The sequence below is a fragment of the Adiantum capillus-veneris genome, chromosome 8 (assembly GCF_014529385.1).
Source record: "Adiantum capillus-veneris isolate H3 chromosome 8, ASM1452938v2, whole genome shotgun sequence".
NCBI lineage: Eukaryota > Viridiplantae > Streptophyta > Polypodiopsida > Polypodiales > Pteridaceae > Adiantum > Adiantum capillus-veneris.
In genome coordinates, this window is record NC_140938.1 from 20362200 (window position 1) to 20384358 (window position 22159).

Sequence of the window (22159 nt, forward strand, 5' to 3'; positions counted from 1 at the left end):
GAAATTGGCATGGGCACAGGGAACGGGGAACGGAGACCTAGAAATGGCCATTCCTTGTAACTATGTTGCGTGTGGAAATAGTATTGGGGCAGTGTTAATGCAAGATGGTCGGGTGGTAGCTTAGGAGAGCAGAATCTTGCAAGGGCCATAAAAGACGATGCAAATCTATGAGAAAGAGCTATTGGCCGTGATTGATGCGCTTTCTAGTTGGAAGCACTACCTGTTAGGTGCTGATTTTGTTGTCCAAACAGATCATCAAACCTTGCGATACTTCTAGACACAGTCAGTTATCCAAAAAGCATATGCGATGGGCAAACATTCTTTCTATGTTCCACTTTCAAATTTTGCATTTGGAAGGCAAGAAGAATGTTGTGGCTGATGCGTTACCAAGATAGCCACAAATTTCAGCTGTGTCAATTCCTTATCATCATGAGCTTGATGGCATGAAGGAACAGTATGCTATTGATGAAGATTATGCAAGGATCTTTGAGCAGTTGCAAGAATGGCAACGCCATGAGCACTACCTCCTCAAGGATGGTTTTATGAGGATGGATGGCAGATTATGTGTCACTAGGCCATTGCGACATAAGGTTATGGTAAAAAGCCATGTCCCACCGTATGTAGGGAATCGCGGTATAGATGCAACTGTAAAAGCGGTCGAGACATTTTTTATTGGCCTACTTTGAGGAGAGATGTAGATGCCTTTGTGCGAGTATGCTTGATTTGCCAAAAAGTCAAGTTTGAGGCAAAAGGTACCAGGGTTGTTACAACCACTGCCTATTCTAGATAAGCCATGGGAAAGCATTGCTATTTTATCTTTGATCTTCCAAGAATGCCGACCGGGAATGATGGTATATGGACCACTATTTGCAGGTTCAGCAAGCAGGCCCATTTTATTCCTGTTAGGAAGAAGATAAAATCTGACCAGATGCCACGATTGTTTATGTACAATGTGTTCAAGTACCATGGTATGTCACAGTCTATGGTCAGTGATCGTGATCCTCGTATGACAAGCCTGTTTTGGAGAGGTTTGTTTGAAAACATGGGCACCACACTCAAGTTTTCATCCTCATTTCATCCACAAACTGATGGGTAGTCAGAAGAGGCTAATTCTACTATCTTAGATCTCTTGAAATGTTACTATGCGTACAACAATACGATGCATTCGTCAACAAGCAAGGCACCTTTTGAGATTGTTGAGGGTGGCAAAAAGGTGTCTCCCATCTTGCACGAAGGACAAAATTTTTGAAGCAGATCGTTATGTTGAGAATATGGATGAAATGTATAAGAAAATTAAGCATGCCTTGGAGAAGACTCAGGCAAAGCAGAAAAGGGTTGTTGATCGTCACCGTCATGAATTGATGTTTTCGCATGGTGATTGGGCACTTTTACGGTTTAAAAAGGCAAGGTTAAAGAAGATGAAGGGCAAGGAAGGTTGTTTCCGAAGTTTGAAGGTTGTTTCCGAAGCTCAGCATACGTTACTATGGGCCTTTTCAAGTACTTGATAAGATCAGCGATGTTGCGTATAGGCTGGAAGATTCATAATGCATTTCACGTGAGTCTTCTAAGACCCTTTGTCGGTGATGTGCCAGAAGATATGCCAAGTGAGGATCAACCAGAAGTTCTCTACTTGATGATATCGCGGTACCTGAACAGGTTTTGGCACATAATGAAAGAAAAGTTAAGGGAAAAGTTGCACGACGGTATTTGGTGAATTTCGGGAACTATCCACCTATGGATGCAGAGTGGATGGAAGAGTGTGAATTGCTAGAGTCACCGAATGTATTGCAGCTTTACCATGAGGCCTTTGGGTTACAACCTACATATGCCCCAACCAAACATGTTCTAAAGAGGGGTAATAATGGAGCTAGCACATCAAATGTACATACGGATTCGGTGCAATAGAAGTGATTACTGCTCTACAAATAATAAAGGTATTATGTTCACTTCTATCATAGATGAAATAGAAGTGCTCTACAATAGAAGTGATTACAGCTCTACAAATAATAAAAGTATTATGTTCACTTCTATCATAGATGAAATGGCAAAAATATGAAGGTCTCATTAAGTCATTTGTATGTATGTTTCATGACCTTTCCCGTGGATAAATGTGATGCTAAAAGGGTGCTAATCACACTAAATCACCTATGGCATATATATTTGGCATGCAATCGAGGATGTTTGCGATTTCAAGAGGGGGATATGCCATGAGGCTGTGGCAACCAGTAACCTTAGTTGTTGGTTTCTTTCCCTTGATTTTTATTTAATTTTTGGGACCCTCTTTTTGAAGTCATAAATGGCCACACATTGTGTGGCCAATGTGAATCGGCCGATGGCCGAGAGTTTCACCCGCGGTCGGGAAGGGTAGGTCGCCACGAGATGGTCGGGCCAGTCCGCACTGAAATCCGAGCAATAAAAGGGTGTCTAGGCTCACTTCAAAGTCATTTAGGCCCCTTGCTACACTTTATAAGTCAGTGGGTACTAGGAGTTTAGCTCAAAAGAGGCAAAGTTTAGCTCGAATGCCGATCCAGATGTAACTGGTGTGCCAAGCTGAGCCGGTGTGAGGCACAAACGTTCTGCAGTATCCAAGGAGATGAAGTTATTCGTGGATCCTGGATCATAAAGAATCAATACTCACTGGTTGTTCAAAGACCCCCAGCCCTTCAGAAGTTGACGCTTCCCTTTCTCCATTTCTGTGTTTCCTTGAACATCTGGGATTGAGTTCGAGCTTGGCGGTGCGGGTTCCTTCCTTGCTTTCTCTTGTCTCGTAGAGGCTTGTTCTTGTCGTTGCTGCTTTAGCGGGCAATCCGGTTTCATATGTCCTTTCTCGCCACAGTAGAAGCATCTTCCTTCCTCTCTGAAAGTTTGAAGTTGAGTAGGAGAAAGATACTTAGTTTGCTTGCCAGTGCCCTCTAGCTTCTTAGAATGATCATCGTCCCTAGATGGAGAACGTTTTCTTCCTTGGCCCCCATGGTCATCATAGACCCCTCTTTGTCTTGCACGGTAAGTGCTATGCTCCATTTTTCTGGGTGTCCCAGTTGAGTGCAAATCCTCAACAATGATTGCTGACTCCATCATCCTTTGAAGAGTATCATGCGGATACACCTTCATACTCTTTCGAAGCTGCGGTTGGAGACCTGCTTCGAACTTTCGTTTCTTTTCCTCGTCGGCAATCTTCATGAAGGGAGTGACCTTCAGAAGAACCGACCAATACTTGTCCACATAAGTCGTTACTCTTTCATGTTCCTTTTGGGCAAGCCAGTCCCATTCCTTCCGTATGTCCTGCTCGAAGTCAGGTGGAAGAAATTGTTCATAAAATTCAGATTTGAAGCTCTCCCAAGTTCTGGCCTGAGAACCTTTCAGAATCTTGGCTAACCACCAATTACTTGCCGTTTCCTTGAGGTGCATCCCCACATGGCGTAATTTGGATCTTTCTGTGAAGTGCCCATTGGTAAAGGCGACTTCAAACTGTCTGATGAAGGACAGTGCTTTGGAGATGTCTCTCCGTCCGTTGTAGGTTTCGAACTTGATGTCCTTGTCGCCCGATTTGAAGACTCTCATGCGATGTTGAGACTTGCGACCATGCTTCTTGAATCGAGGCTTATCTTTAGGTTGATGTAGGGTAGTAGCAGTAGCGGCTTCCTTCTTCTGACGAGATGATCGAGAAGTAGAAGTATAATCAGGAGAGTAGGATGGAGATGAGATAGAGATGTCCTTGCTCTCGTCTAGCAAAGAGAGCGCTTTTTCCTGGCCTTTCCTTGGAGTAGGCCGTTCATTCTAATCCGAAGATCCTTTGTGCACCTCGGCACGTTCTTCTTCTCTTTCCTCCTGTGGTCTCACGCCAACAGTGTTGTCTGGATGCTTGGCTGCATCAGTTCCATTCATTTTCTTCATTCCGCCCAAGAGCTTTTGGACGTCTGGCAACAGTAAGATTTGTTGCAAATCCGCAAGCTGAGCTTGCACTTGTTGAAGCTCCTCTTCAACGCTTCTCCCTTGGCCCGACATGGTTCTTCCCGTTCTTCCCAGAATCGTCCTTCTTTGCAGAGAAAGAGAGGAGTCCGAGCTCTAATACCACTGTCACAAAACGGGAGCGTACACGAGCACTTAGAAAATCTGAAAATTATAATACTTTGCAAACACGAGAGAAGGGAGAAGATCGACACAGTATTGGGGACCAGAAGATGGGCTGGTCCCCCCATTAAGAGTATTCTTTTATTCAGGGAGAATTCTTATACAAGCACGAGAACCTAAGGAAACCCCTCCGTTCTGTAATCTTAGACCCGAAGGTCGTGCTTTCCCGTAAAGGGCTTGGGCGCAAGGCCGTTCCTTCCCGTAAGGGACTTAGGCGCGAAGCCGTACTTTCCCATTAGGGACTTAGGCGTAAAGCCGTACTTCCCGTGAAGGGCCTTCCCGTAAGACAGGAGATTCCTGCAAAACAAACCACACAAAGCAACAATTCTCAATGCATATCAACACCTTATACCTGTCGCTCCTTGCTCGGAGAATCGACCTCCGTACTTAGTCGTCACGCGAACACTTGCAATTTCCGTTGCCAGTCTCTGCTCCAGATTCCCAGCACTACTGCTTTCTGCTGCTTCCAGCCTGTCCAGAAACTGAACGTTGGCTGTCCTTTTATAGGCCCTGGCACCCGGCGGGAATAGGGGACCAAAAAGCAGAGCCTGGCGCTCCTAGAGAGAGGAGAGAGAAAGATCGCAAATTCAGCCCCCCCCTTGCGTAGCTTTTTAGCGCTGCCTTTTTTTGAGGGACTTGCTTTATTTTATTAATAAAGGCCTGGTCACTTAAAAATGACCGGCCACTTTAATAAAATAAAGTGTGAACCTGTTCAAACTTTAAAAAAACTCACTTAATTAATGAAAACAATGCTACACGGACACATTCCAGGCGTCCCCGGGTGCAGGACACGACACAGATGCAATGCAGACACAGACTCCTCGCGGGAAAACATCTGTCCTCCCGCGACTGTTCCTGTTTTTCGTAAAAAGCTTCATTGAACCCATCTTTATTCTTGTGCTTGCGTTCTTACGCGTATTTTCTAACTCAGTTCGGATTTCCTCCTTAGCCTACGGGATGCCCCCTTACTGATGCACCCGTCACCCATCATGTGACGCATCAGGGGTACTCGTAACCCGGCCCTTTCCACCGAACTTACGGAAACTCCTTCGCGATGTTTACCGTCACCCATCAAATGACACATCAGAGTTGTCCGTTCTTGATGGCAGTTCGTGTAGCTACAATCTTTTAACAGTTCTTAGTGCACACAATAAAATATCCTAAAAAAGAGATTAATCATTAAAAATAAGAAAATAGTCCAATTAGCAACATCCACTATCACGTGGGGGTTAGCAAGCTCTGCCTTGATAATGTCATGTGGCATTGTGTGCTTGCCTCAAAACAAGGGTGAGATCATATATATACCTTCATAAGTTCAGAATAGTCTGAACTCACGAATTATAAGAGGGAATAAAGCACTCATAAAACTATAAAAGCAAGGGACACATGAAAAGAAAAGAAAAACAAAAACAAACAAACAAACAAACTAAATCACTTTGTTTGCTACGAAACAAAACTAGATAAAACAAAACATTATTAACTTAAAAATGTTTTTAGAAAAGGCATGTGTAAAATAAGTTGACGCGACTTACTTAGCTTTAAACAAGTACTCAACTTTAAGCAAAAAAAGGATAAGACATCTTAAAAACTTAATCCTAGAAATCAAACTTCACACAACAACTTATAACGGAACACATTCTTAAGTCCTCAGGTAAGCTAAATATGAAATCAAAAAATGAATACTACTACAAACCTACGAAGAGCAAAGAACCAAACTTGACAATATGTGATCTCAACTTCACTGCTTGTCCAAACAGGAAGAATAAGATTATCACCTTTATCATGCATAGCTCGAACAACAGCTATGACATCCCTACTCACGTCGTCAGTGCCCAAGAGTAGGTGCAGGTTTATATAGAGGCCATTCATGCTTTGAACGTACTCTACAAAACCAACGAGCTGAGTTTCTATCACCCTCCGGAGGTGATGGGCATACTCAGCCATGATAAAGGCTAGCAATTGTCAAGCTATAGTGAAAATACTAGAAGCGCTAAAGATCAAAACAATAACATAAGGTGTTATTAAATCAAACAATAAGTGGGCTTTTTAGCTCCCCACTTCTATTGAATTTACTACTGATTATCTTGAACATTCCAAAGGAAGAAACACTAAAAATAAACTTACTACGATGCAAAAATGAACGAACTTTTTTCATGATTCTTTTGAATGAGTATCCTTTTTCAACTAGTAAAGAAATAAGATGGCAAGATTGAACAACAAAAGTAGATTTACTAGAACAAAGACGAGAAAATCTAAATAGTTGAGAGCAAATGACATAAATACTTGTGGTCTCTTGATCTGTGCCCACTAGCTATCTGTCAACCCAAGTGCCCACACTACTACTGCATTCATATATAGGTGAGATCATATATACTTGTGGTCTCTTGATATGTGCCCACTAGCTATCTGTCAACCCAAGTGCCCACACTACTACTGCATTCATTAGGGTTGGGGTGACTAATGTATCGAATAGCCATCCCTTCATGCCAGGCTCCTAAAAGTGAGCCTGATGACATCTCCGCTCTAGCATGGCCAAAGCTGCATATCCTTGCCACTAACAGACTGTGCCATGGAGAAGAGTCCATTTCTACTAGTGAATGTGACTCCCAAATTCGATATTGGAGGTGACCACCTCGACTGGTCCTCTAGTTGCTGTTAATTTGGTTGCTCGTCGAACTGATCCGGAGGTGTGGAAGATCATGACCTTGGTCTTCCCAAGTTCATTGTCCGTCCTTTGTGTCTACAAAACTCATCCAAGGCACTCAAAATTCAAATGTCTTTGTAAGCCCCATGGTGACTCTGAAATCAATGTCATCAGCATATAGCATGATGTGGACTGGAGTACCTGCTAGGTCAGTTCCTACACGTTCCGCTCGTAAGATGTAGTCGGAGATATCGTCGATGTATCATCCAAAGAGGGTCAAGAGAGGGGGCATCCTTGGTGCTAGCAATAGACTCTAATGGTCGCCTGGATAGTGAACTCTCCCACTCTCTCATAGAGAGCACAGATGGCTCATATCATCTTTGATGGTATCCCCAGACTCTGAAGTCACCGAAAGAGCCTCTCCTATCGGACTGTGCCAAACGCTTTGGGAAAATCCACAAAGCACCAATAAAGCTTCTTCTTCTTCTTCTGCACCTTTGTCCCATCAATGAGGCAACGTAGAATGAAGATATGGTCGATGGTGGAGAAGGTCCGCCTGAACTTTGCCTAGCCAGGAGCCCATAGGTCCTCAGTCTCTCCATATGAACTAAGCTTAGCCTCAAGTACTACCCCATATAATTTGGCCATTGTATGGCCAATCATGATAGTCCTCTAATTCCTTGGGTCCAAGGTGTCTCTAGATTTGTGGATTGGCACAATGGTGTGCTGAGTCCACTCCTCTCGGAAGCCCTCCCCTATAACCCGGTTGAATACATGTGCAATCAATGGGGCTATAATGGCGGCTACGTAATGAGGTGTTCACTCTGTAATGCTGTGTGATCTGAAGACCGGTGATGCTGTAAGCAGTGGATGGCCTTCTTGACCATCTCTGCTATGAAGAAGGAAGAGCTCGTGGGTCGAGGCCCCAATGGCTGTTGAATCGGAGGCTAGTCACCTCATAGGGTCTCTCTGCATAATCATGCCATACCTGTGGATCCTCAATAGGAATAGTCAGGCGTGGCTCTTGAAGGGTGCGCCATGTTGTGGCATTGTCCATGCTCGTAAATGAGCAGTATAGCTCTAACTCCTGTGCCTCCTTGAAAGCTCACTGCTTTCGGCGTCTGAGTGTCTTCATCTGGTGTTTGGCCTCTCGATCAATGATCTCTCTAAGGGCCCGCTGTGCACGCAACCGGCGATAAAGGTCTCTCTACTCATCATCATACCAACTGTTCTGTGGCATAGTCCCTAGAGGGGGAGTGTGGCTTGTGTGGGTGGTGTGTGGGAAAGAACTTATGGCTGATGTATGAAGGACCGATGTGATGTGGGAGGTGCACATGGGTAGTGGCGTAGAAGGGTGGAGTAAAAGAAGTCCCTTCTCGACCTCTCTCGAGTATAAGGGGGTTAGCTCATGTGTGAAATGGGTCGTGGTGTGGGATGGGTGTCGTGGATGTGGAGGGTGTGGCGCCTCTAGTGAGGGAGAGTGCACGATAGGTGTGGTCGGCTCCATTAGGTATGGGCAGGATGGTGAAAGAGCTAAGCACCACCCACCTCTGGATCCCATGATGTAATCCACGATGCCCCCCCCCCCCCCCCCCCCCCCCCCCCTCCCCTCCCGACTATAACTCCATGTGATATGCATGTCAACCCCCCAGAAGTGGGTCACTATGCCATCCCGTTATAAATAACGAGAGGGTGCAGGTGCGAAGAACCTAATTTGAGCAAATGATGACCGTACTCTGTGATCAGAGTTGTGTCCGTTGAATCTCTCATGGTAGCCTCCGAGGCGTGTAGTGCCCCGGGTTCTTTGTGTCGTATGTCTCACACTAGTCACGACTCATGACATGTCCTGGCATTGAAATCTCCCATAAGGAAGACTTCCCCCAGTGTAAAGTACTCCATAATCTCATTTGACAAGCATGTGTATGGGGATGGTCTCTCCTCCCCATCCCTCTCCGTCTCTTTAGTAGCAAATCTGGAGCTGAGGAAGCTAAGTAGCAAAGGGCAATGTAAATGATCCTGTCCCGTGATAGCTCAAAGCAGATCCAAAGATAACGGGCTTGTGGGTCCCGTGCAACAATCTATATCCTTCTCTAGAGTCCCCGTCTCAATAGTATAGCCACCCCTCCCGACCGTTGTGTAATGTGCTGGCGAGTGCTCCCTCGATGTGAAGAATCCCACTGAAAGCCATGAATCCTTGGTAGACTCCACTCTAGGCTCTCATGTTTCTCTGTCAAGAGAATGAGGTCTCGTCCTCCTCAAGCCTCTTTAGATGTGTACATAGATACCCGTTGCAGTTCCAAACCGCAATGTGAATCTCCTCATGTGTCCCACAGGCCGCAAGTCCCTATGCGATGGTCTTGCCATCAATGATGACCCTACCATTTCGGTATGCTGCCTTCTTCCCTTCTTTGCGAGCTTTTTTTACTCTAGACATGTATGCACGGTGGTGGTCTTGTTGCATCTTCGTGAAGTCATTGTCAAGGTAGGTAGGAGATCCCTCTAGCCCTCTCAAGATGACCCTCTTTTGGATGACGGAGGTTCGAGACGCCTCGGAGGCGAATTGGAGGATGAGAGCTCTCCAAGCTTTGGAGAAGGTTAGCTCCTCTTCCTTGTACCTGAGTTTCATGCATAGGGCTTTCCCATCGCTCTCGAGAGTGGATCCCTCCTCTTCTTTGATGCCAGTCACTCGTACATTGAGACGGCGGGCTTGTCGCATCTTCTCTTCCTCAATGATTGTGTGTTTAATGAGTGCCTCATCCTTTTGAGCTTCCTCTCTTGCTTCTTCTTTGATACTCTTCTTGACTACTTCGAGCCATCTTTCCTTGGTGAACTCAATTTTTCTTTAATGCTTGTGGTGAGAGCTTCCTCTCTTGCTTCTTCTTTGATACTCTTCTTGACTACTTCGAGCCATCTTTCCTTGGTGAACTCAATTTTTCTTTAATGCTTGTGGTGAGAGCTTTGGTGAGCTCCTATTTAAGGGCTTCCATGGCTTCTGCTTTGATCTCTCCTTCGAGGGTAAGGGATGCGATAGAAGCATGGAGGAGTTCGATTTGCCCTTCAACTCTTCCTTTTCTTTCTTCCATTCCTCCTCCTCCTCTCTCTCCTTCTCCTCCTTCAATGCTTCCTCCTCCATGATTCCTCCTTGACTTTGGGGGGGAGAGAGAGAAGAAGAAGAAGAGAAGAGAATTTTAACGTCGTAGGAAACTATCCCCAAGAGACCTTAAAATCTATCCGACAAGGAGAGTTGAACTCAAGACCTGTTATTCAAGAGGGAAATGGCATAACCAATCTCCCACACTTGGGTGATAAAAAGGTCATGCCATTTTCCTCTTCTTATTAGCGCGCACGCGCGCACACACACACGAGAAGAAGAGAATTTTAACGTCATAGGAAACTATCCCAAGAGACCTTAAAGATCTATCCAACGAGGAGAGTTGAACTCGAGACCTGTTATTCAAGAGGGAAATGGCATAACCAATCTACCACACTTGGGTGATAGAAAGGTTATACCATTTTCCTCTTCTTATTAGCGCGCGCACACGTGCACACACACACACAACACACAAACACACACGAGAAGAAGAGAATTTTAACGTCGTAGGAAACTATCCTATCCGACGAGTGGATGGAGACAAAAGGATGTCTGATTAGTCAAAGAGAGAGAGAGAGAGAGAGAGAGAGAGAGAGAGAGAGAGAGGGAAGATTTAATGTAAATTCACGTTTGTAAAAGGCCTAAAGACCTATCAGACCAAAAAATTGCATCATCGTCATATGATCCAAATGTCCACTATAGAAAATACAAAAGAGTACAGTAATAAACAGTAAAATGTAAACAAATAAATGAGTTAGTAGTCAGCTCGTGGTCTATCTACCAAAGCCTAATCTCCTCAACGGGCTGCCCCTGTAAGTACCATCACATGAACTCTCACATGGGCTGCTGCATCATGGCATCAATCTCCTCCTTTGTCAAGGGCCTCCTAGGAATTGCTCTGTCCTCTTGATAACAGCCTGGATGCGGCCATGCTAGATAGGTCGGTCCAGTGGTCTGCAAGAGGAGCGAGGCGTCGAGATCTACTAATCTCTGTAGCTCTTATCTAGGAGAATCCCATGAGCTGAAAATTGACATGTCCTTGGGTCCTGCTGAGAGCTGCTGCTCTAGAGGAAATCTGTCACATGCCTCTCAATAGTCTTCGAGCAGATATTCATAATAAAGCATGCATGTACCTGCAAAGCTGTAACAAGAATGGTCCAAAGGATCTCTAATCAGCCTAATAATTTTTCCTATGACACATTGATGCCCGTGTGACAGGTGTGAATCCATGTAATCTCATCTGTTTAAAAAAATCCATCCTTGATACTGTGAAGAAAATGCTTTTTGTAAAAAACCATTTTCTCTCCCAACTCCTGAGGACAGGAGGAAAGACAGCAAGAAAGCATGAAGGGCGTTTTGTCCCCTCAAAGCTCTACCTGTAGTGACCACCATCCTCATCCTCAAGGGCCGAAAAGACCATGGAACCTCACCATGCATAGATAGGGCAAGTAGGAGTAGCAAAATATCCCCACCAACCATCACGAACAGGCATGTCTCTCTCTGCACACATCAGAGCATGCCAAGCATCAAAAATAGTTGCCTCAACCTCAGCCATACAAATAGCAATCCCTCTACGCGCCCCAAATTTCCAGCCAATAAACTCAACATCTCGCAAAGTGCCTCCAACCAGTGAAGCATAGAACGAGCAGGTCCCTCATCCCATAAGGACCAATCAATACATGTCCTCTCTCCCGACTGACGGCCCATCCTAATCCCAGACATAAGAATTCCAGATCAATGGCTGGCGCTCAATCTCCTTCAAGCATCTCAAGTCTTGCCAGATCATACCTAATGATGAGCTTTGAAACCAAAGCGCGACTGTATCTCTGGATCAATGATACCCAATCCGTCCTCCTCTTTGGGCATAATACTTTTTTGGCCGTCCACTCACTTTGCTACCAACTATATCTTTCATTAATGCTCCATTGAAGTTTGTGGGAAAAATACTTTGGTGGTCAAATAACTTTTTTAATGTCCATAATAGAGTCTTGATTGTCTATTTCTGGCAAAATGCAGCAATGCATCCCCTTTGATGCCAAGTATTATGCCACATGGATCAGGACGCAAGCTAACATGACTTGTGGAGGCGTGCTTCCACTAGGTGTGCCCCGAAAGGTCCCATACTCCTCCCAAGACGACTCCTCTATAGGCCCGTCGAGGTCCTGTCTCAATCCACATAGCCCGGCTAGGCTCACACACCAACTCAGATCCCGTTGTCAATCTGTTAGGCGTGGCAAGCTTGCCGTCTGCCGTCCCAAGTGTCACAATCTGCTGACGTGTTAAAGCCCTAAAGAAGGGAGTCAACTTGCAGATGTCGGCCGAGGGGCCTAAACCCTAAGAAGAACAAGTAACAGAAGAAGAAGTCCTACCAACTTATGGGGACCCCATCCGATGGGGCCCCAAGTGACATAAAGGATTAAAATAAAGCAGGACCCGCACACACACACAAACTAATGACGTGGCAGATTTTTCAAAATTACGTTGGTTGATGATGTGGCAGTGAAACCGGCCTGTTCAATCCAAAAAGGGCGGTAGACTTTACTTTAAACCTTGATTTAGCTTTCACCCATTATTAGTCGTCTATTTTACCTGTACTTTCAAGACACAACAAAGGGGAGAGGGATACAGGCTGCTAGATTGCACCTGTATGAGTAGACGGACACCAGATTGGCCCCTAACTTAGGCGCCCCTTTCCGTATTTCTTTATTGTTCAAAAGAGGGAATAAACGCTGTGGTTCCCTACAAGCTGCCCCGCACAAACTCGGCTGAATTTCCACTGTTCCAACCCGATTTCGGCAGCATAAATGTACTAGAACCCTTCACAGTCAGTATTCCCACGCATTGGTCGACTTTCCCGACGCATACGGGCACTTTGCAAAACCTGGCGAGAATCTGCAGCACGCTGAATTCTCTGTTTTCAGCCCTGAAAATGCGCCAGATCACCTGTACAGCGGTCCCCTTGCGTCCCCGAACCTCCTGGGGGTATTAGGGTCCGTTTAGGGCCAAAACCCTAAACCTGCAAAAATACACAGCAGGCTGTAATTCACTGTTTCGGGCTCCGTTTCGCGTGCCGGTCGCATCCGTAGCAAGTCCTCGAGCTCCCGCACCTGTAGGGCTACTTGCCCTTTGAATCGGACGAGATTTCTGGCGTGAAACCTCTCCGAATTCACCTGTACTTGCGGGGGGATTAGCCGCTAGCTAATCCAGTACCTGTGCAAGAGGCTCTTGCCTCGGCAATCGCGCATGAACCCACACAACTGTACATTGGTCAAATGAAGAGCCCACTAGAGGGGCATAACATACTGCCAAAGGGGAGAGAGAGGGCAGTGCGTAGCGTGTAGGGCATCACTCCTGGCACCGCACTGTACATAGGAGGGAAAGCAAGCACTCCATAGCTCTTAACCTATGACAAAATCTGAAAATGAGGCTCTCTCTCCTTCAAATTCAGCGCCACTTCTTGTTGCATGAGGAAAGTGCACCAGAAGGTGCCACTTGGCACATTTACAAGCATTTTCCCGTTTCGGGGTTGCCGCCTAAAAATCTCCCAACCGGTTGCCCAGTTGACTTCACGACAGAGTAAGAAAATGTTCCCCTTGTCATTCCGGAGGTAATGACGCCAACACATTTTCAGGTCCCAAAATAGCAGTTCCCTAAATTTTAGGAGATGCTGCCATTGTATCTTTCTAGGTCATCCGACCCTCTTTGTACACTGTGGCCACATCCAGAACTAAAATGTAGCCTCTGTAGCAAAGGATTCCACTTTGGCTAGTCAATGACCCCACTTGGCTAACCATAGTCCTTGTCCAACCTTAGTGCTCTCTTGCCCTCAGGCCTGGACTCCCTCTGGACAGTTCCACACTAGCTATGCAATGCAGGGCAGTTAGATTTCCCGAGGGGTGTTTCCAAAAAGTGAAAGTAAATAGATAATAAGAAAGAAATCAACAAAAAGGATAGATAGTAGTCACACACTGGTGACAGGCAGGCTGTACGGATTTTCGTAAATTACGCTGGCAGCTTTTTGGCATTGCTTTTGGACCAGAAGCTTTTGAGTTTGAAGGCTTTTTACTGTAAATTGCTTATAAGGCCTAGGGCCTTTAAATATGAGGTTAGGGCTCATTCTCTGGCATGCTTCCTGGAGAAGGTGCAGAGTCTGGAGTACCGGCTTGTACTGTGTTGATACAATATAAAGAAATACCGAAAGGGGTGCCAAGGTTTGGGGCCAATACTCTCTGGGGTGGAATTCCGCCACTCCGTGCCACGTGTCGTCTCTCTCCCTCCCTCTCAGTTCAGTTGTTATTTAAGTGCTAAAAGTCTGTTCAGTCTGTTCTTTTTATTGGCACGTGGTGCCCGTCTTGTGACACCAAGCCCCACGTCGCATACCATCACCCCACAGAACCCAACGGTGGGTGTGGAAGGTGCACGGTAGGTGTACAGGCTTAGTGTGCCTAGGTGGGGATCTGCCCCATCGAGCCTACTAACCGAGGCATCCCACCCTTATATAGAGAGAGTTTACCACAAGAAAACAATAACAAATTTTCCATAAGTTCCAACTTTCCCATAGTTAGATGGCTAAGAACTTCAAGCTTAATAAAGGATTCTTTAATATTACAAGCCTACTAGTTGTAATGAATTACTAAAAACCTGAACGGACATTTTTTATGTCTTGTAGAGTCACCAACCTAGTGCTAATTAGTTAGCTTAAATATCACTCTATCAGCTGCCTTCATAATACTATACTTGTAGGGGGAAAACAATTGCTGCATTCTAGCAATAAAATCTCTTGCATTGGAATTTTTTTGGTTTAATCCTAAAGTTCCAAGTGTTGGAGTTATATACCATATTCAAAAGGTGAAACCCGATGAACGAGCTCGCTACTGCTGCTCCACCTGCGCACGCCTAGCTTCACACCCCCTCCCCCCCCCCCCCCCCCCCCCTCCTCAGCCCCTTGCCTCCCCCCTTGCCCCCCTGCCCCGCTGCCCACCCCTGCACTGCCTGTCAACCTGCCCCGCCTGCCTGCCCGCGCAGCCTCCAGCCCGCCCGCTGCCGCCCACCCCCCCGTCACCCCCTCCTCCTGCTACCGCCAGCGTTTCCGCCTTCCCCAACCCGCCCCCCCCCCCCCCCCCCCCCCCCTCCCCTCCCCCCCCCGCCTCGGTTTCTCCCCGTCAACCACTACAGTTCGGCCTCTTCGGCATTGCTTCATTTTTTGGGGCAGTGTCTTCTGAGCCTGATTGCAGCGTCCGCCCGTCAACCTCTTCTTACGACACAGCAGTAGACACAGATGGAGGCTCCAGCTTCGCCACAGAGGGACTCGCCAGAAGCCCCCTCGCCCGACCCCGCTGAGCCCACCATTCGACTTGCTCTATCGCCGACAGAGCAAGCGAGCCTAGCCGCTGAGGTAGAGCGATTGCAGGCGACTTCGGTCATCTGCAAAATTCTCGGCACCCGACCTAGCAGAGGAGAGCTGCGAGACCTTCTCCAAGCCCGCCTTCTCGCAGAGGTGGGCAAGATCTTGGATGTCCAGATTCTCAGACCGGGGTACTATCAGATAGAGTTCGAGACCTCCGAGATGGCTTCCAAGGTCAAAGCTATGAGTCCACTGGCCATCCAAGCATCACGCGCCCACTTTCGACAGTGGCGACATGGTTTTGACCCACTTCGGATGTGCTAGTAGAGGAGGCAGACATCCAAATCTCAGCCTGCTTTGCGGGTTTACGGAGGGAGTACCTACCACTTCTTTCCATGATTGGCTCCACCATCGGGACTGTCTTGGAGACACCTTGTACGGCAGCATCAGTAGCTGCCAAGGCGGCTAGCATCCCCTCAGTTCGAGTTTTGGTAAGAGATACCCACACGCTCCCGAAGGTCATCCTTCTACCTCGGGTGAGCGGGGGTTGGTTTAGACAGCGCATGGAGTACTCGGGTCTCCCGAACCAGTGCTTCATTTGTCGACAGATAGGCCACCTAGCGAAGGCCTGTCCACGGAGAGGCAACGACCTGCGCCTCAGCCTCAACCCCAACCTGTAAAGGCCACAGCCACAGTCAGTGACATAGCGCACAGATTCACAGCCACCCTCCGAGCCTGGGGCAGGGGTGGCAGCAGGCCCGTGGCCGTCGACGCCAGGGGCCACAGTGACAGCCTGGCACTCAGAGTGGCCCTCAGGTGCCTACTCAGCAGCAGTGGGTTCCCACGGGGAACCGCTTTGGTCCTCTTGAGCAGGAGTAGTCCCCTACGCCAGCCTCCACCTCCGCTTCACCCTCGACAGCCGCTCCCCCTTCAGAGTTCCCCTCCTCCTCCTCATCCTCCCCCCCGCCCTCTGCTCCCGTCGCCTCTCCACCTCGCCCCTCTACCTCTGTCGCCCCACCCCGCTCCTCTTCCCCTCCGCTCCCCCCAGCTCCTTCTCCCCCCCTTCCTGCTCCAGTTCCACAGTCGACTCAGGAGACTGGTCCCTCGCCGGCGGCTAGGAGATCTCTTGGCAGCGCCTTTGCCACGAGTCGCCTAGCGAGAGAGGGTCAGCCCTTCTTGCGGCCCCCTCTGCAGATTCAGACATCTTCCCTTGCAGCTATCCCTCGTGGTCTGACGAGCATTGACCTCCGACGCCGCTGGGATTTCTTCGACTACGGGTTCACTCGCTTTCTCGGCGATTCCGCAGCAGACCACGAGGCAGCCTGCTTCAAGGTCCATGCTTTGTTCCTCGCCGCTAGGGGGACAGAGGCCTTAGACTCAGCAGTTGGTTTCTCCTTCCCCCTCTGTGGTAGGACCGAGATAGAGTGGTCCCTCGACTAAGTGTTGGGATGGTTGCATACACAGGTTCTCGAGTTCTCTCATCACATGGGAGAACTTGGAGTTACAGATTTGCTGCAGACTTTGTGGCCACTGGCCAAGTTTGCGGTGACACCCCCAGACTCAGCAGGATGTAGGCACATTGTGGTGTACTTTTTTGCTAATACGCAGTGTTTGCCTTGCTATGTATACATTCATGAGGACTCCTAGACAAAGGAGGTTGCTTTACGCACGGCTCGCTCTGCTTGGGCTTGGGCTAGGCACTCACTACAGTCTCGCCTATCTAGAGGACGCTCGGATGCGGATTACTCCCCATCCAAGCCAGCCTCGAAGATAGCCCGTCTTGCTGCTGCGGCAACCTATGTTCTCTCTCGCTCCCCATGAGGATCGTCTCGTGGAACGTGCAGGGACTAGGTGGGCCCCAGTTTCAGCGACAGCGGGGCCGATTGCGTCAGGAGCTTCAGCGTTGCCTTGTGGGAGGAGAAATTGATCTTCTTATGCTTCAGGAGCACCATCTTTGTGAGAGCCGCACTCGGCGATGTGGTCAGATTTTGCGTGGACGATATGATACCTTTTGGTCAGCTGCTTTTGGACCTGGAGGCATCCAGGGTGGGGTATGTATGACTATTGCGGATTCATTGCAGCAGGCCATTGTGGGTAGAGGGATTATTGTGCCAGGCAGGGCTCAGTGGATTACTATGCAGGTTCAAAGTGGCCTTGTGGGCTTCCTGAACATCTACGCGCCCAATGTGGCGAGTGCTCGTGCAGAGTTTTGGTCACAGATTGTTGAGTCTTTGCCGCACGCTGACCATTGGTGTGTAGGAGGGGACTTCAACATGTTGGAGGACCCTTCTGACAGTATTGGAGGCAGCCATGCTACTGTGCATGGAGTCGAGTTAGCAGCTTGGGAGAGGTTGTGTATGACTTTGAGGGTCTCGGATACATGGCAGCACTCTGGCTTTGTGAGGCCTCCAGCCAGTCTTGCCTTCTCTAGATCGGACCGCAGAGTGGGAGGAGTGAATCTATCGCGAATAGATCGCTTCTACACTAGTGACCACTTCAGTGACTTGGGAGGATCAGTGGGCATCCTGGCAGGGGCATCCTTCTCGCACCATGCACCAGTGATCCTCACAATGGTAAACAGGCAGAGGAGTGGGAGCACGATGCTTCGCATCCCAGAGCGGGTCTTGTTGGACTCAGCACTCAGAGAGAGGGTAGAGGCTCTCTGGACAGAGGGCATGGACAGCCAGGTTCTACCTGCAGACAAAGTGGCCTTAGGCCTAGCTCAGCCATTTTTTTCTCCACGTGTCTCTGGCTCGCCGGGCTGCAGCGAGAGAGGAAGAGCAGCGTCTCAGACGAGGCATTGCTTCACTACAGAGGATGTAGGAGCAGCATCCAGACAGTCCATGGTTGGAGGAGCAGTTACAGCACGCTCGACAGGAGCTTGCTAGCACAAAGGAGAGGCGTCATGAGTTTGCCTTTCACCGACAGGCATCTCAGTGGACTCGGGTGGGTGACAGAGTGACAGGTGCTTTTCTTGAGACAGTGGGACCTCGGTACTCGCATGCCAAGGTCAATCAGGTGAGGAGACCCAATGGGTCGGTTGTTTGTGAGCCCGAGGATATGCTACTGACTTCTACCATGAGTTACTGTCGGTTGAGCCCCAGTCAGAGCGGCAGGATGCATGCAGGGAGCAGGTTTGGGCACAGATGCCTTGTCTTGTGACTGAGGAGATGCGCCAGAGGGTAGAGATGCCACTTCAGCTTGAGGAGCTACACACAGCTCTTAGGGCCCTCCCTCGTGGTAGCTGTCCAGGTGAGGATGGGCTGACTCCCAACTTTTTCTTGGAGTACTGGGACCTGCTTGGCCCAGATCTTTGTAGTGCCTTTCAGTACATCTTGCACACAGGAGTGATGCCGGATAGCATGAGTGAGGGCTTGATTTACCTCATTCCAAAGGAGGGTGGCTCCTTGGATGAGATTCGACAGTGGCGTTGTCACAAAGTGATGACGTGGCGGACAGCAAAAACCCTAATTTCTGCCAGAAACCCTAAAATTCCTGCAAACCCTAATTTCTGTCAAAAACCCTAATTTCCGGAAATCGCGTAGGCTAAAAAAAAAAAAATTTGAAAAATGATGAGCGACGCGAATTTTGCTTTTTTATAAAAAAAGAGAAAAGACTCTAAGAGAGAGAGAACTGATGCTTTTTATTTTAAAAGCTTTTGGGGCTCTGCTTTTGGGCATCCCTTGTAATCTTTAAATTAGTGGTGAGGGCCTCACTTCTCAGAGCATCTGGACGCAGAGTCTGAGAGTGAAACCCTAGCCACTCTCTTGTACTTTGATTTGATTAATATAAAAAGAAATACCGAAAGGGGCGCCAGTCTTTGGGGCCAATATCTCTAGGCACGGAACTCTGCCGGGCCAGTGCAAATCTATTGTGATCTGTGAATTGTTTTGAAGTGGTTATTTGGTGCTGTTGCGATTGATTCTTGACTTGGAGTGTCCAAGCTGTTAAAGTGGTATCAGAGCACGGCCGATTTCTCTTCTACGAGAAATCCGATCCCCAAATTTTTTTTTTCCGCGGCACCTATGGCTTCACGCAACGATCAGTCGACTCCCTCTGCATCTGGAGATGCAGGCTGGGATCACAACGAAGATTCAGACAGAGAGTATGGCCCGCCTTGGCCTACTTTGACGGAGCAAAGAGAGATGGAGCGTCGTCAATTGATTGGCGATGCAACAAAGATGATGCTCAATTTTGCCAAGCACTCGAAGATGGCAAAATATATGAACCAGACCTCTTTGGAAGAGGTACAGATGGAGTGGCAAAGTATAACCGGCCTGTACAACGTAGAGGGCGGTACTATTTCAATTACAAGTTAACTTTACACAGAGCACTGAGAAGGGAAGAGAACACAGTTGCATCCAGCGACTAGAATGTCACTGCGCACACGAGACCGACACCCTGTAGGCCCCAAAGACTGGCGCCCCTTTCGGTATTTCTTTATTCAAATTAAGGTAGACGATCCAACCACTTCGCACAAGCTTTCACAAAGCTGTCCAAACCTGGCGAGGGCTGAAAACGCAGGTTTTCGACCTGATTTTGGCAGCATAACGGCGCAAAAACTCCTATAGGTCAAGAGCACCTGTCTAAGACGGATTCCCTCGCTATCTAGAAGCTTTTTGGTGAGCTGTCACAGAAATTCAGCGGGCTGTAATTCCCTGTTTTTCACTGCCGGGTGCCCAAAAGCCTATACACGCATCCCAAGGCTCTCACGAGGCTCCCCCGGGGTTCCCTTGCAGTTTAGGTGCGAACCCTAAACCTGCAAAAAAACACAGCAGGCTGTAATTCGCTGTTTCGGATCGTTTTTAGCGGAGCGAACACGCCTACGCATGTCCCAAGGGCTCCCGCACGCAATGGGACAGTTCCCCTGTGAATTGGACGAGTTTTCACGCGAGAAAACTCTCCGAACTTGCAATCTTTCGCGATGGAACTGTGCGTACCTGTGGGGGATTAGCAATTAGCTAATCCGGTTCCTGTTCAGAAGGCTCTTGCCTTGGCAAACCCGCATAAACCCCCAGAACTGTACATGTTCATCTGAGTAGCCCAACTAGTGGGGCATTACCATATGTGCCAAAGGGGAGAGAGAGATGCACGAGAGCAAATCATCGCGCTACATGAGACAGAGGAGAAGGCAAGCTTTCCATTAAAGCTGTAGACCTGCACCCACTACTCACACACACACTGTAGGTCACTTATGAGTCAAATCAGCCTCCTCTCTCAAATTGGGCGCCCCCTCTTGCTGATGGAAGTGGAAAACTGCACCAGGAGCCGCCATGTGTCCAATTTGCCCCTTTTGAGTTAATTCTCCAGTTCCCACTGACTTATAAAGTTGTAAGTGACTTTCCGAGTGGCCCAGACTTCATTTGGCGCACACAGGCTTCCATACTCATCAGAATTCAGTGCTAACTGGCCCGACCAGTCTCAGACTGACCTACCCAGACTCCCGCTGTGAGAAACCTATTCGGCCGCAGCCGTTTCACACTGGCCACGCAATGTCCACTTGCACCTTTTCAAGGGTTCCGGGGAAAACAAGTAAAAATAAAAATAAATAAAAATATCTAGTACTTATTTACGGAAGGCAACAGGAAAAATACACCTCCTGGTGACACAAAGAACCACACCAACACTCCTGAAACACGCTCTCAAGAAACCTTCTGCCTCCAAGAAATATACGGAGAAGGAACTGGAGAACGTGGTTGATGCACGGATTGCTCAGCTTTTCGACGTGCAAAAGAAGGACAAAAAGCATGGCAAAAAGCAGAAGGAAGGCACTGACTTCCCGGGATATTTGGGTCGTCGGTCGACATTTGACAAGGCAAAGAAATTGAAGAAGCGCATCAAGTTTGAAGACCTACCCAGTTCTTCTTCTTCTTCTTCTGACAGTTCTTCTAGCTCTTCAGACTCAAGCGAAGAAGACAGGAAAAGCAAAAAGCGAAGCAAGAAACAACGCTTCGGAAAGGGCAAGAAAAAGGCAAGGAAGTCTAAGTCTCGTCCAGTGAGTGATACTTCTTCAGAAGACTCGTCTACGGACAGTTCAGACTCTGACATCGGAAACTTTTATGCGAACAAGAAGAATTTTTTTTACAAAGCCAACCAGTATGACTTTCTCGAAGATAAAAGCAAGAAAGTCCGAGAGTTTAAGGAAGGTGGCCACTCGATCAAGTTTGATACTTTTTCAGGATACTCAGATGGTTCGAAGGCTTTGTCTTTTATACAGCAGTTTGACATCGCTTTCGCGGGAGGACGCTATTCAGAGCACTCCAAGATTCGGAGAGCTGCCTCTTACTTTAAGAGGAATGCTCGTACTTGGTGGTCCACGTTTCTTTTAAACAAGACTGCGCCAGTTAAATGGCTGAAATTTACGAAGCTTTTTATTTCTTCTTGGTTAACGCAAGAATATGAATGAGATATACGAGCTGCTTGGAACCATCTTCGGATGACCAAGAAAGATACTTATTGTGAAAGATTCTGGAGCTCTTTTCTACCCGCCTCTTCATTCAAGAAGATCTCGTGCAGAGAACAGATTGAGCGGTTTACCTTGGGTCTACCTACAGAGAACCGAGATCACTGCTTGGAACAGAAGGCAGCTTCTATTCAGGAGTTGATGAGTCATGCGAAGCGGGGCTTTGCCATTCACTCTGGCAGTCTGACCTACCCCACAGATGAGGCCATGACACAACGAGCCGAACAGACTTCTGGAAATGAAAGTAGAAAGAAAAAGAGCAACCCAGAGAAAAATGATGCACGACCCAAGCTTACTCCTAAGGAGAGAGCTCGCTTCATTAGAGAGGGGAAGTGCTTTGGATGCGGGGAACATGGACATATCTCCACCAAGTGCCCTAAAAAGGCACAGAAAGAACAGAATGATAAAGACGACGACAGGTCTGAGAGTTCGAGAGAGGCTGAGGAATGTGGCAGAAAAGGCAGATAGAAAAGCAGAGCTGGTACC

The 22159-nt window shown here is 47.8% G+C and overlaps 1 protein-coding gene across 9 annotated transcripts in view; it reads right to left on the reverse strand.

Annotated features, from left to right (window-relative positions):
* The window catches only part of LOC147451774 (uncharacterized), a 155729-nt gene that overhangs the window by 87513 nt on the left and 46057 nt on the right, over positions 1 to 22159 (reverse strand). The window lies entirely within an intron of this gene.